Consider the following 15,992-nt stretch of genomic DNA (forward strand, 5'->3'; position numbering starts at 1 on the left):
TTTTTCAAACAGAAATTTGCATCCTGTAGCAGAAACTCCAAAAAGTTCTGGGACACTGTAAAGTCCATGGAGAATAAGAGCACCTCCTCTCAGCTGCCCACTGCACTGAGGCTAGGAAACACTGTCACCACCGATACATCTACGATGATCAAGAATTTCAATAAGCATTTTTCTATGGCTGGCCATGCTTTCTACCAGTCTACCCCGGTCAACAGCTTTGCACCCACAGCAACTTGCCCAAGCCTCGCCCATTTCTCCTTCTCCCAAATCCAGATTGCTGATGTTCTGAAAGAGCTGCAAAATCTGTACCCCTTCAAATGAGCTGGGCTAGACAATCTGGACCCTCTCTTTCTTAAATGATCCGCCGCAATTGTTGCAACCTCTATTAATGGCCTGTTCAACCTCTCTTTCGTATTGTCTGAGATCCCTAAAGATTGTATCTCCCCCTCTTCAAAGGGGGAGACACTAGACCCAAACTGTTACAGACCTATATCTATCCTACCTACCCTGCCTTTCTCAAGTCTTCGAAAGCCAAGTTAACAAACAGATCACCGACCATTTAGAATCCCACCGTACCTTCTCCGCTATGCAATCTGGATTCCGAGCGGGTCATGGGTGCAACTCAGCCACAATCGAGGTCTTAAACAATATAACCGCCATCGATAAAAGGCAGTACTGTGCAGCCGTCTTCATCGACCTGGCCAAGGCTTTTGGCTCTGTCAATCACTGCATTCTTATCGGCAGACTCAACAGCCTTGGTTTCTCAAATGACTGCCTCGCCTGGTTCACCAACTACTTCTCAGATAGAGTTCAGTGTCAAATCGGAGGGCCTGTTGTCCAGATCTCTGGCAGTCTCTATGGGGGTGCCACAGGGTTCAATCCTCGGGTCGACTCTCTTCTCTGTATACATCAATGATGTCGCTCTTGCTGCTGGTGATTCTCTAATCCACCTCTACGCAGACGACACCATTCTGTATACTTCTGGCCCTTCTTTGGACACTGTGTTAACAAACCTTCAGATGAGCTTCAATGCCATTCAACACTTTTTCCGTGGCCTCAAACTGCCCTTAAATGCAAGTAAAACTAAATGCATGCTCTTCAACTGATCACTGCCCACACCTACCCACCCATCACTACTCTGGACGGTTCTGACTTAGAATATGTGGACAAGTACAAATACCTAGGTGTCTGGTTAGACTGTAAACTCTCCTTCCAGACTCACATTAAACATCTCCAATACAAAATTAAATCTAGAATCGGCTTCCTATTTTGCAACAAAGCATCCTTCACTCATGCTGCCATATAATACCCTCGTAAAACTGACTATCCTACCGATCCTTGACTTCGGCAATGTCATTTACAAAATAGCCTCCAACACTCTACTCAGCAAACTGAATGTAGCCTATCACAATGCCATCTGTTTTGTCACCAAAGCCCCATATACTACCCACCACTGTGACCTGTATGCTCTCGTTGGCTGGCCCTCGCTTCATATTGTCACGTTCGTCATATGAAGGAGACCATGGCGTTGTGGTATGCGTACATTGTTATTTATTAAAAGAATGAAAACTGAACAAACTAACAAAATAACACAATGTGAAGCTATACAAACAAGTGCTGAAAGGCAACTACACATAGACAAGATCCCACGAAACACAAAGGGGAAATGGCTGCCTAAATATGATCCCTAATCAGAGACAACGATAAACAGCTGTCTTTGATTGAGAACCATATCAGGACAACATAGAAATACAAAAAACCCCTAGACCTACAACAACCTTAGACATACAAAAACCCTAGACAATACAAAAACTAGCGTACCCACCCTAGTCACACCCTGACCTAACCAAAATATAAAGAAAACAGAGATATCTAAGGTCAGGGCATGACACATATTCGTCGCCAAACCCACTGGCTCCATGTCATCTATAAGTCTTTGCTAGGTAAAGCCCCGCCTTATCTCAGCTCACTGGTCACCATAACAGCACCCGCCCGTAGCACGCGCTCCAACAGGTATATTTCACTGGTCATCCCCAGAGCCAACTCCTCCTTTGGCCACCTTTCCTTCCAGTTCTCTGCTGCCAATGACTGGAACGAATTGCAAAAATCACTGAAGCTGGAGTCTTATTTCTCCCTCACTAACGTTAAGCACCAGCTGTCAGAGCAGCTTACCGATCATTGCACCTGTACACAGCCCATCTGTAAATAGCCCAACCAACTACCTCATCCTCATATTGTTATTTATTTTTGCTCCTTTGCACCCCAGTGTCTCTACTTGCACATCATCTTCTGCACATCTATCCCTCAAGTGTTAATGTAAAATTGTAATTATTTTGCCACTATGGCCTAAATATTGCCTTACCGCCCTAATCTTACTACATTTGCACACACTGTATATATATTTTTACACTGTGTTATTGACTGTACGTTTGTTTATCCCATGTGTAACTCTGTGTTGTTTGTGTCGCACTGCTTTGATTTATCTTAGCCAGGCCACAGTTGTAAATGAGAACTTGTTCTCAAAAGGTGAAATAAAAAATACAAAATTCCCCTTGCGAGGATAATGGCACTTAGCCTTTTTCTATTATGTTTTTTTGAGATTCTTCCATACAGAATCTTTCCAGATCCTTGATGTCCTTCAGTCTGCTCTTATGGACTTCCCTCTTCAATTCAAAACACAGGTGTTCAATTGGTTTCTTGTCCAGGGACTGAGATGGCCATTGCAAAATGTTGATTTTGTGGTCAAGTAACCATTTCTTTGTAGATTTTGATGTGTACTTGGGGTCGTCGTCTTCTGGAAGATCCACTTGCCGCCAAGTTTCAGCCTGCTGGCAATGGCAACTAGGTTTTTGGCTTAAATGTTCTGGTACCAGCGGAAGCAAAACAGCCCCAAAATGTGTGGTAGCCTTAGCCAGCCCTAAGACAGACAGGCCTAACATTATCACAGCAACTTGTTTCCAATAAAATGTGCTTCAAACTGCTTATGCTATTGAACAATTCATATTGAACAGGTCGAAATAAACATGTTTTTTATGACAGTGGAAAGGGAATGGAATGTAGTCGATATAAGATTCTCCGACTTGTGCGAGCTAAACTAAATAGAAAAACATGATGCTCAAGTTTTACTTAAAATAAGATTACTTCCTGTAGTTTAGAACGTGACTATTTTCCATTGACTTCTGTCTGAATCTTCATTTCGCAAGTGCAATTTACAGGAAGTCATGGAATTGCTAGTTGAGTCTCTTGGCAGACTAGCATCTCTAGTTAAATTTTCTCCGGCGATGAAGTTATACATTTTCTGTGACCAAAATAAATGTCATAAACAGAGCTGACAGAATTCCATATTTACATGTCAGACACATTTTGTTACATAATATATTTCAATCTGAACTTTGTGTTCATATTATAATGTGTCTTATGTTACCGGATACAATGGCGTTCTATGAATCCTGAATGCACTATGTAACTAACAATTACAGCAATAACTACACATTCTAGCTATAACAATAACACAAATAATCAACAAACATATCCAATGTTGCTACTTACAAGTGTCTACCCAGCAGAATAAGGCCATCCCTTGCTTGCTTGAATGCGTCTTCCACCAAAACAAGCCTCCATGCTGAACAGCAACTGTCAGGGTCAAATCATTTTGGTGGAGGATGAGCAGTACTGGCCATGTATATGTGACTGAAATACTATAAGGATAGACTGAATATGGCACTGTTGAATGACAAAGACCTATCCAATTGTTTACCAGATACACATGTAGATACAAAAGCACAGCATACAAGCCGTGTGCAATACTGTGTTGTGTGACGGGCCCACGCTAAATCACTGCATAGGGAGGGATACGCCTACATGCTATGTCTGCTATGTCATAATACTTCAGCCGAATAGGACATGTTATACATTGTTGTAAAGGTCAAAGGCTGTAGAAACCGAATGTGCGTGCATAATGTTCTGCGCAGAATATTGGCCCTTTTTTTTTAGAAGTCAATTTATTCGTTGCCAAAATGTTAACACAATGACATAGAAACACCGGATTTTCAAGAGGGATTTTGAAATAATGTTTATTCATTATTAAATCATGAAAAATATTCATAACTTTCCACCCACGAGGCCACTAGAGGGCGCTTTTGGTCATTGTTGTTGTAGTGGGGACAGTAAGTACAGTTCCTTCTGAAAAAGGATACTTTAAGGACAATGCATTAACATATTTTTACAATTTTAAATGTTTATGTTTAGCTCACATAATATCATTTCAAATTATGCATTAAGGTGTCTATAATATAATAAACATGGCAAAAACAAGACATAAATGCATTTTTTAGACATAAATAAATGCCTTTCTTTAGCTTACAAAATATTTGTAACAATGGTGGGGGAGTGCCAAGATAGGCTCAAAACAGCGCCCCCTGTCAGTCATCTAGAGTGTAAATATAAATCATTGAATGAAGGTCATTATCAAAGCCTGCAACCCCAATTTTCTCTCTTCTCATCTCCCTGTATTTACCCTTCTCTCCAATCCTCCTCTATCCCTCTCTCCAACTCCAACTGCCCTTTGTGTTAATGCTATTCCCCTGGCCAGGGGTCCCATACAGAGCAGAAGACGGATAGGAATACAGAAGCACTTACTTCCCTCTCTCTGCGGTTAATTTCTCTCTCTGCTGTTAATTTCTCTCTCTGCTGTTAATTTCTCTCTCTGCGGTTAATTTCTCTCTCTGCGGTTAATTTCTCTCTCTGCTGTTCATTTCTCTCTCTGCGGTTAATTTCTCTCTCTGCTGTTAATTTCTCTCTCTGCTGTTAATTTCTCTCTCTGCTGTTAATTTTTTCATCTGTTCAGATGGAACACAACCACCCCACTGGGCATACCTTCATAATTTCAACGTGGTTAAAACGTTGATCCATGAGATTTCAACCTTTATTCACCCACTCAAAAAGACAGCCAGAAGTGTGTGGAAATTCCCAATGTGTTATCAACCATCTAAAAACCATCTAAAAGCACAACAAAATTCCAGTTGAAAAACAATGTTTGATTTTTGGTGTAGTTGTCATCAAAATCTGTTATCAATGTGATTTCAACCATTTAAATAACAACAAAGTTCAAATTGGAATACAATGTCAGATACTGTATTTTCTATTTATAAAACAACTTAACGTGTTATCACTGTTATCACTGATTTATTTCAGCTTTTATTTATTTCATCACAATCCCAGTGGGTCAGAAGTTTACATACACTCAATTAGTATTTGGTAGATTGCCTTTAAATTGTTTAACTTGAGTCAAATGTTTCGGGTAGCCTTCCACAAGCTTCCCACATTAAGTTGGGTTAATTTCTGCCCATTCCTCCTGACAGAGCTGGTGTAACTGAGTCAGGTTTGTAGGCCTCCTTGCTCGCACACGCTTTTTCAGTTATGGCCACAATTTTTCTATGGGATTGGGGTCAGGGCTTTGTGATGGACACTCCAATGCCTTGACTTTGTTTTGGAGCAGTGGCTTCTTCCTTGCTGAGCGGCCTTTCAGGTTATGTCAGACTCATTGTACTGTGGATATAGATACTTTTGTACCTGTTTCCTCCACTATCTTCACAAGGTCCTTTGCTGTTGTTCTGGGATTGATTTGCATTTTTCGCACCAAAGTACGTTCATCTCTAGGAGACAGAACGCGTCTCCTTCCTGAGCGGTATGACGGCTGCGTGGTCCCATGATGTTTATGGTGTCTGTAAACAATTGTTGGAAAAATTACTTGTATACTGCACAAAGTAGTTGTCCTAACCGACTTGCCAAAACTAAAGTTTGTTAACAAGAAATTTGGGGAGTGGTTGAAAAACGAGTTTGAATGACTCCAACCTAAGTCTATGTAAATTTCCGACTTCAGCTGTACATCACAGAAGACTGAAATATAACAAAACGGTTCGACAAAGAAACTCCAGATTTTCGGACTTTAAAAATGGTTTATGTTTATTAAAATATCAATAACATTCCACCCATAAGGCCACTAGAGGGTGCTTTGGTCATTTGGCTGCAGAAAAGACATGAATCCAACATGTTAATTATTAACTCGTAGATTAAATTTGAAATCAACCAAAGCTTGAAACCCTATGCCTATATGTATTGTCTAGTTTTAATTAAACCCTGGTTTGAATTCAAACAATAGTTGTTGATGACTTCACAAATGCTATAGGCCTAAATAGTATCATTGATGGTTGTGCTTTATGAAGTATGGTTACATTTCATTTGCTCTGTTAACCCTACCCTTTGGAATGACTTTGATAGCAACAGTGAATCTATTTAGTTATTAAGAGATCTCTCAAGAATCATTCTCTTGATAGCACATTGGTGGAAGTCAGTGACAAATATAAAATCTAAGCAGGGCTCTGTTAAATCTCTGGAAAGGAGGCCAAAGGGATAGCTGTAGAAATGTCCAGTAGGTGGTGCTTTCTAGACTCTTTTTTTTCTGATAGTGGGTATAACATTGAAGATCTGACATTGTTTCAAAAGTAGAAATTCAACATATTTTATACGTATATAAGTGTTGAGTAAAAACGGTTGGCTGGTATTCCCTCACCCTTCTGAGCATTGGCTGTGAATACCCTTACCCTCTATGTACTTATAACTGATCGGTTTGGTTTTGCCCACTATAGTGCTGTCCGGTCAGAACATGATGTTGAGGCCCATACTGAACACTTGGTAATCAACACAATCACACAGACACAGCTGATACCCTCAAAGTTATTTATGTGTGGTAATTCAAATTACGTCAAATCTCACTGTTGTGGTTCTATAAGGGAAATATATGCACACATGTAAACAGTGTTAGTTAAGGTGTATAACTATGCAATATACACATGTACATGAATAAATGGGAAATGGCATTACACTTACAACATGGGGTCATACCCCAAACAGAAGCCATGGATTACAGGCAACATCCGCACTGAGCTAAAGGGTAGAGCTGCCGCTTTCAAGGAGCGGGACTCTATTCCCGGAAGCTTAAAAGAAATCCCTCTATGCCCTCCGACAAACCATCAAACAGTTAAAGCGTCAATTCAGGACTAAGATCGAATCGTACTACACCAGCTCCGACGCTCGCCGGATGTGGCAGGGCTTGCAAACTATTACAGACTACAAAGGGAAGCACAGCAGAGAGTTTCCCAGTGACAAGACAGCCTATAGAGAGGAGGTCAGAGACCTGACCGTGTGGTGCAAGGACAACAACCTCTCCTTCAACGTGATCAAGACAAAGGAGATGATTGTGGACTACAGGAAAAGGAGGACCGAGCACGCCTCCATTCTCATCGACTGGGCTGTAGTGGAGCAGGTTGAGAGTTCGTTGGCGTCCACATCAACAACAAACTAACATGGTCCAAGCACAACAAGAGAGTCGTGAAGAGGGCACGACAAAACCTATTCCCCCTCAGGAAACTGAAAAGATTTGGCATGGGTCCTCAGATCCTCAAAAGGTTCTACAGCTGCACCATCGAGAGCATCCTGACGGGTTGCATCACTGCCTGGTATGGCAACTGCTCGGCCTCCGACCGCAAGGCACTACAGAGGGTAATGCGTATGGCCCAGTACATCACCCAGGCCAAGCTTCCTGCCATTCAGGACCTCTACACCAGACGGTGTCAGAGGAAGGCCCTAAAAATGGTCAAAGACTCCAGCCACAGTAGTCATACACTATTCTCTCTGCTACCGCAAGGTAAGCGGTACTGGACCATCAAGCCTTGGTCCAAGAAGCTTCTAAACAGCTTCTACCCCCAAGCCATAAGACTCCTGAACACCTAATCAAATGGCTACCCAGACTATTTGTATTGCGCCCCCCCCCCCCCCCCCCCATTCTACGCTGCTGCTACTCTGTTATTATCTATGTATAGTCACTTTAATAACTCTACCTACATGTACATACCTCAATTACCTTGACTAACCGGTGCCCCCGCACATTGACTCTGTACCGGTACCCCCTGTGCACTCCCCCCTTTGGATGACGATATCACTCTGACGAGTGGGCGGGTGCAGTGTCCAGATGCGCATTTCCAAGTGCTCTGATTGGTTGGAAATGGCAGGGCTTTGATAAGTGAGGAATAATTAAGCTGAGCAGCCAAACTAAAGGGACTGAAGGGAAATTGAAGGAACTGTGAGGGGAAGTTAGGTAGAAGTAGAGAGGAGAGGAGCAGGATGGCCTGTTTCTACAGATTGTCTATGTAGAAAACTCGGAACCATGATGACATAATCTTGTAGTTTAAATTTATATCCTCAAGTCAACTGTTTAAATGAATGGTTTTAACTACCTTTCAATTATATTACTTTACCTTTCTGGATCCTACTAATCAAGCCACAAGGCATCCCATCGAAGAGGCTTTAATAAAACCCATTAGACTACAAGACTTATTCTCTGTCTCCAAATGGGTCCAATAATTGCTAATGGAGTGGATGTGGAGACAGGCCAATAGACATCTCATGATCTCATTCCCTTTTCACAGGAATAATAGCCTAATCTTACCAGGCTCAAAATCCTTGTTTTTTCGTCAATGGTCTAGTAGAAATAATTTATTTGACAATTCAGGTGATTAAACTTTTCAAGACCTCAAATAATTATATAATCTCCCAGGGACTTCCTTCTTTCTTTTTTTAACCTTAGGCTCCGCTCTGCTCTAAAAGCCTACGGAGTACCTGGGATTCCCTTATCGCCACACATCCCCTGGATGAGTCTCTTTTGATTACTCCCAAATCTGTTGGCCTGGTCTCCACTCTCTCCTTCAAACTTAACTAGACCGAAAAAAGTGCACCTGCGGTTACTTCCATCTGGAACAGTTAGCTCCTATAATTTGGAGAACAGGTGAACTGGAAGGTGATGTAGAACAATGTTCTCATAATTATACACCATATTGTCACTTCTGAATAAAACTTGGATGATAATAACTTCAACGGTTGAACTCTTGATTCAGTATTCATACCCCTTGACATATTACATATTTAGTTGTGTTACAGTCTGAACTCAAAATGAATTATATAGATTTTTTCTCTCACTCATCTACACACAATACCCCATAATGACAAAGTGAAGATATGTTTTTAGACATTTTTGCAAATGTATTGAAAGTGAAATATTGAAATATAAAATTTACACAAGTATTCACACCCCTGATTCAATAGTTTGTAGAAGTACATTTAGCAGCGATTACAGTCTTTCAGGGTAACTCGCTGTCCACGCTTGGACTGTGCAATATTTGCCAATTATTATTTTCGATATGTTTCAAGTTCTGTCAAATTTCTTGTTGATCATTGCTAGACAACCATTTTCAGGTCTTGCCATAGATTTTCAAGTAGATTTAGGTCAAAACTGTAACTCGGCCACACAGGAACATTCACTGTCTTCTTGGTAAGGAACTCCAGTGTAGATTTGGCCTTGTCTTTTAAGTTATTGTCCTGCTGAAAGGTGAATTCATCGCCCAGTGTCTGGTGGAAAGCAGAATGAACCAGGTTTTTCTCTAGGATTTTCCCTGTGCTTAGTTCTATTCCATTTATTTTTTATCCTGAAACACTCCCCAGTCCTTAACGATTACAAGCATACCCATAACATGATGCAGCCAACACTATGCTTGAAAATGTCACGCCCTGGCCACAGAGAGGCTTTTTATTCTCTATTTTGGTTAGGCCATTGTGTGACTAGGGTGGGCATTCTATGTTATTTTTTCTATGTTTTTGTTCTATGTTTTGTATTTCTGGTTTTGGCCTGGTATGGTTCCCAGTCAGAGGCAGCTGTCAATCGTTGTCTCTGATTGAGAACCATACTTAGGCAGCCTGTTTTCCCACTATGGGTTGTGGGTAGTTGTTTTCTGTTTTGTGTGTTTGCACCTTACAGGACTGTTTCGTTCACTCTCTTTGTTGTTTTGTTATTCAGTGTTCAGTTGATTTATTAAATATTAACATGGACACATACCACGCTGCGCATTGGTCCGATCTTGACTACTCTTCCTCAGATGACGAGGAGAACCGTTACAGAAAATATGTTTTATGGGATTTGCCCCAAACATAACAATTTGTATTCAGGACAAAAAGTGAATTGCTTTGCCAATTTTTTTGCAGTATTACTTTAGTGCCATGTTACAAACAGGATTCATGTTCTGGATTCTGTACAGGCTTTTTTCTTTTCACTCTGTCAGGTTAATATTGCGGAGTAACTAAAATGTTGTTGATCCATCCTCAGCTTTCTCCTATCACAGCCATTAAACTCTGTAACTGTTCTGAAGTCACCATCAGCCTCATGGTGAAATACCTGAGTGGTTTCCTTCCTGTCCGGCAACTGAGTTAGGAAGGACGCCTGTATCTTTGTAGTGACTGGGTGTATTGATACACCATCCAATGTGTAATTATTAACTTCACCATGCTGAAAGGGATATTCAATGTCTGCTTTTTTTAACCCATGAACAATAAGTCCCTTCTTTGCGAGGCATTGGAAAACTTCCCGGGTCTTTGTGGTTGAATCTGTGTTTGAAATGCACTGCTCGACTGAGGGACCTTATAGATAAGTGTATGTGTGGGGTACAGAGATGAGGTAGTCATTCAAAAAATAATGTATAACACTATTATTACAAACAAAGTGAGTCCACATGCAATTTAGTATGTAACTTGGTAAGCAGATTCTTACTCCTGAACGTAATTAAGCGTGCCATAACAACTGGGTTGAATATGTATTGACTCCATACATTTCAGCTTTTAATTTGTAATGAATTTGTTTTAAAAAATTGAAAACATAATTCCACTTTGACAATATGGGATACGATGTCTAGGCCAGCGACAAAACACATATTTTTAATTCAAGCTCTAACACAACGCTGAGATACTGTACATGTGATTTTGGGAATGCTCAGTGGTCTCTGACCTCTGCACATACATTAAATACCTTCTTCAAACCTTGATGGAGATAAATGTATATAAGTTGCCTCGTCTGTTTTACTAGGAATTCATTTTGACATTCAATGAAATTGTTCATGTGTGCCATAACTGCTGCCAAAAATGCAATTAAAAAAAAAAGTGGTTTGATCCAAATACTTATTTTCAATGTTCCTGGAAAGTATCCTTTTTTAAACATTGTTATTCTAGAGAAGTCCACAGCTAAGCTGCATGGCTCAGCTACATAAGCTTTAATCTCCACCATCAAAGACCTTTGTTGGGTAGTAATATTATCTCTCAATGGTTGTATCTTGAACTGCTCTATCAATCCCTCCCTACTTGCTCATGTTTTTTTGCTGTGCAAATCATGTGACTGTTATGTCTTGTTTGATTGACACAATACGTTGACAAATGACATTGAAACAATGTTGATTCAACCAGTTGGTGCCCAGTGGGACAGACCTTTTCAAAAAGTAATTGTGCTGTATTGTGGGTGAACACATGGAGGGCAGGACTGAATGGAATGGATGTCTCTTATACACTACAAGTTTCTGGATGAATAATGCCAGAGATGTGGGCAAGTGACTCCTTGCATCAAGGATTTCAGCAGCGCCAGCAACAACAACCACAGGGCACCAAAAATCGCAGGGCCCCAAATCGCAGGGCAATCCTTAGTTAACATCTACAGGATTGGTGTGTGTGTGTGTCCCCACACCCTCACGGGACGGTTAATCTAATCTAGACTAATATGAATAGCATGAGGTTGTGAGTAACATGAACATTTCCCAGGACATTGACATATCTGATATGGGGAGAAAGCTTTAATTCTTGTTAATCTAACTGCACTGTCCAATTTACAGTAGCTATTACAGTAAAATAATACCATGCTATTGTTTGAGGAGAGTGGACAGTTATGAACTTGAAAATGTATTAATAAACCAATTAGGCACATTTGGGTTGTCTTAATACAACATTTTAAACAGATATGCAATGGTTCATTGGATCAATCTAAAACTTTGCAGGTACACTGCTGCCATCTAGTGGACACAATCTAAATTGCGCCTGGGCTGGAATAATACATTGTGGCCTTTCCCTTGCATTTCAAAGATGATGGTACAAAAGAAATACAAAGAAAATCATTGTTTTTTTCTTTGTATAATCTTTTACCAAATCTATGTGTTATATTCTCTTACATTCATTTCACATTTCCACAAACTTCAAAGTGTTTCCTTTCAAATGGTATCAAGAATATGTATATCCTTGTTTCAGGTCCTGAGCCACAGGCAGTTAGATTTAGGTGAAAATAAAAAGTTGGATCCTTAAGAGGTTTTAAAACATTAACAAAGCGGTTTGTTCATTTACAGCTGGCGCTAGATTTCTCCTTTAAGGTTGAACATTCAAGGTGACTGCTTATTTCTAAACTTCACGAAAGGAGGTAGGATAATTAACTGTAAGCTCAAACGATTACCCCAGTCAGGAGTTGACTGAAGCGAGTGGCTCTCTCTGCTGCTCTGTCTTTTGTTGCTATGCTAACTGGTTTTGTTTTGTTGTTATTTCTCAGGATTCCCCACAGGTGCCTTGGAGACTGGTGGAGAATATGGAACCGCTGCGTCTCACCCAAAATCCTCTCAGGCACAGCCAATTGAAGTGCATGCAGGAGGAGACAGCATCACGTTCCTCTGAGCTAGACTGCTACTCAGGGACAGAAAACAAAGAGAAATTAAATGGCGTTATCACCAAGAGATTCAGCTGGAATGTAGAGGGACTGTACCGTTTTGTTTACCTTGCCTTATCTTTATGTTACCTACCAGACCTGTAAAGAAATTAACAAAACATGTAAAGATTTTATGTGGAAAAAAATAATAAAAATACATCTGTTCTGTCTAGGAAATGGTCTGAAGGTGGTTTTGAATGTTTGCAAATTGTTTTATCTGATATTTTATACTTTTAATTATGGGTGCTCTACAGTTCCTTTTGAAATGTAATTGTCTACCAATTATCTAATATCTACCAATCAACATTTTTTCCATGAAGTTCCATGAAGAAGCTATTTTATCTTTGAACTTTTCTCCTCACATAGTACTACTGTGAAACAACTAAAATATTAGCATTAAAACAAATCTGTATTATTCCCTAAATGATATTGTATCTTAGAAAATTGACTGAGCAGCTATGAAGAGACTGGAATGAAAAATGTATCTAATATGTTACTTAACAGCCTTTTTATACTGAAACCAATTAGAATTATTAGTGGAGGCAAAAAGGTGACAGGACCACACAGCCACACATCTGACCCCCTGCAGCCCAACTGTTACTTATAATCGTTATTACAGACAGACCAGAGACTTTATTAGGCAGAACATCCTGGTAATGATGTCTGTGATAAAGAGAAAACATGAGAAAATATGTGAGAATTATAAATAGATGGACAGTAGGAGGGCTCAGACACCCAGAGAGGGGCTAAGAGAGAAGATTATGCAGGTCCTGTGGGCGAAGATCAGATAAAAGCAACAAAAGAGTCAGAGAGAGTGGTGGGAAGGGGGAGAGAGAGTGGAGAGAGAGAGAAGATATAGACTCAGAGAGAAAGAGAGGAAACGAGTGTCACAATGAGTGTCTCAGTGACTGGACTATGGTAATGAGAGAAGAGACGGTGCTCCTCTGCCTGAAGAATTGAGTTTGACAGACCCATGCTGGCACAGCTGCAGACAAGAGAGGCTGATTTGGGTATCGTATGGGTAAGACCTTCACACCTCATCCATCAATCCTGCATTCTGTATCATTCCACAAAGTGACATTCATATGAAGAACCATGCCCGATTGATGGTGTAAGGTAAGTGTGATTAACTCGGGAATAATCATGTTGGCACTAGGCATGCAATTGCTTAATAAAATATTCAAAACATTGGTTCAATTATTTTAATTCACTATGCCACAATTAGGTTCTCATTTACTGTCCTCTCATCAATCAAAATGGGGGAGGGGGTTACTAAGCTAACATATGGAATTGTTTTAAGATGGTCATACTATGAATAATTTAGCTATTTGATTTAGAATTGTTGAAAGTATATATAAAATATATATTAAAAAATTATTTGATAAAATATTGAATTTGGCCTTTACTACTGTAGCTCATAGAAACGCATTGAATAACACATCCAAAAATAAAATAAAAGAGAGTAAAACAAAATTATGAGAAATACGGTTTTGAAGTGTCTGTCCTATATCTAGGAGATATCTGTTTTTTTGGACACATATTTAACCCCTTATTTTTGTTGGCACAAAACTACCTCCATACTTCCATGAATTTGTTTGGGTTACCTTCAGAAGAGCCTACCCTTTCACAGTGGCGTCATATTAGTTTGTAGCCCAAACGGTTCAGAAGCTACAGACGGTTTCGTGAGAAGACCCTTTTTAGGGATGTCTCATGGTCTGACAAACAGCACTGTAGCTCTGCCACTTTCCACTGCAGATGCGGAAGGACAACATATGTTGGATTGAGACATGCAAAATAACAGATATCTCTAAATTTAATGATTTTTATGTGGATTTTTGTATTATGTTAATTAAATAGTGTATTTCTAAATACATTCCAATAATCAACTACTTCTATTTTCAAAGAAAAACTATAAAAATAGTTACTTCAAAATGTCTTTGAAAGTAAGTGAAATACCCTACATATTATTTGAACCCCCATCTGTTTCATATGTATTGTAGCTACTATAGCTCTTCTCAAGTTTGTGAGGGGAGGAGATGTGTTTGCAGTTGTTATAGCATGGTTGCATCTGCAGTTAGGGTTGATAGGGAGCACTTGTGTACTGTGATTCAAACAGGAGCACAACGCAGTAAAGAGAATCAAGGGGAAACATAATGTATTCACTTCAGATGACATGACGACTAATGGCTCGTCTTAGGTCATTGTCACTGCCCTGCCTCTACTAATATGAAGCCTGTGGTCTTATAATCAGGGAGGTTCTTTGTCAGTTTTACTTTTACTCTCTCAAGTTGAAATGTTCAGCTTTATATTCACCTTGGTTCCTCCGTGGATATACCTCCATTGGCAAGGAAGCCTCTAAAAGAAGGGGAGGGGAGTGACAGAGAGGGTGTAAAAAACTGCAGCAGAAAGAAAGAGGGATAAAGGAGTACAGTGAGAAAAGCTATCCAGCAAGTTTACAAAGCTACTGATTATTCCTATGCCCACCTGGAGATGTCATTTTGCTGTATTGTGCCAGGTGTAATTTTACCCCAGCAGATGGAAGGAAAGGTAAGGAAGGATGCAATTTGTAATTTGCTATTTGAAAAGAGCTGGCGCATGAGTGTGAAACATCATTATCCTCTGTCAGGCTAGCATGGATGAAGTGGATTGGGCAGCTATACTAGCAGACTAGAGGAAATGAATGAAGACTTGAGTGCTGGCCATGTTCAGTGATGAGATCAGTAATTTTCTCATTCAAGTGTTGACTACGGGCACAGAGCAATAACCCTGCATCAATTTTCTGTTCTGAGCTGCTCAGAAGTACCCTGTAAGCAATCTGTTTTTCACTCCCTTTCTTTAACCCATTGAGACCCAAGCATATATCAAAATTAAAAATTATAAATGCAAATGATTCCCCTTCAGAAATAATTTTAATAGGCCTCTGATTATGAAAATCATTATTTTTTTGAATTTCAAGTTTGTACAACATTTTTCTGGAAACGTTGCAAAAATGCAACATTGGGCTTCAATGGTATGTGTATTAACACAATTGTGAAATAAAATGAAAATGACATCAAAATGGATCACAAGCATGAACACGTGATGTAAAATATGATGTAATGTATACACATTTGAAATGAAGTCATACTTTGTCTGAAATAGCCAAATTGATTCACTTGAACAATCCACATTTTTGTATTTTTCCACCAAAAGCATATATTTTTTCAATAATAAACTATTTTGTGTGTTTTCTATGTATGGAGAACATCTAACTTACTTTTAGTCATATTTGGTTGTCCTTTCTAGCGTTGGGCCAGTAACCTAAAGGTTGCTGGATCGAATCCCCAAGGTGACAAGGTAAAAATCTGTTGTTCTGCCCCTGAACAAGGCGTAACCCACT

Source organism: Oncorhynchus mykiss, chromosome 12 (assembly GCF_057628025.1).
Source record: "Oncorhynchus mykiss isolate SJ-2025 chromosome 12, ASM5762802v1, whole genome shotgun sequence".
NCBI classification, from domain to species: domain Eukaryota; kingdom Metazoa; phylum Chordata; class Actinopteri; order Salmoniformes; family Salmonidae; genus Oncorhynchus; species Oncorhynchus mykiss.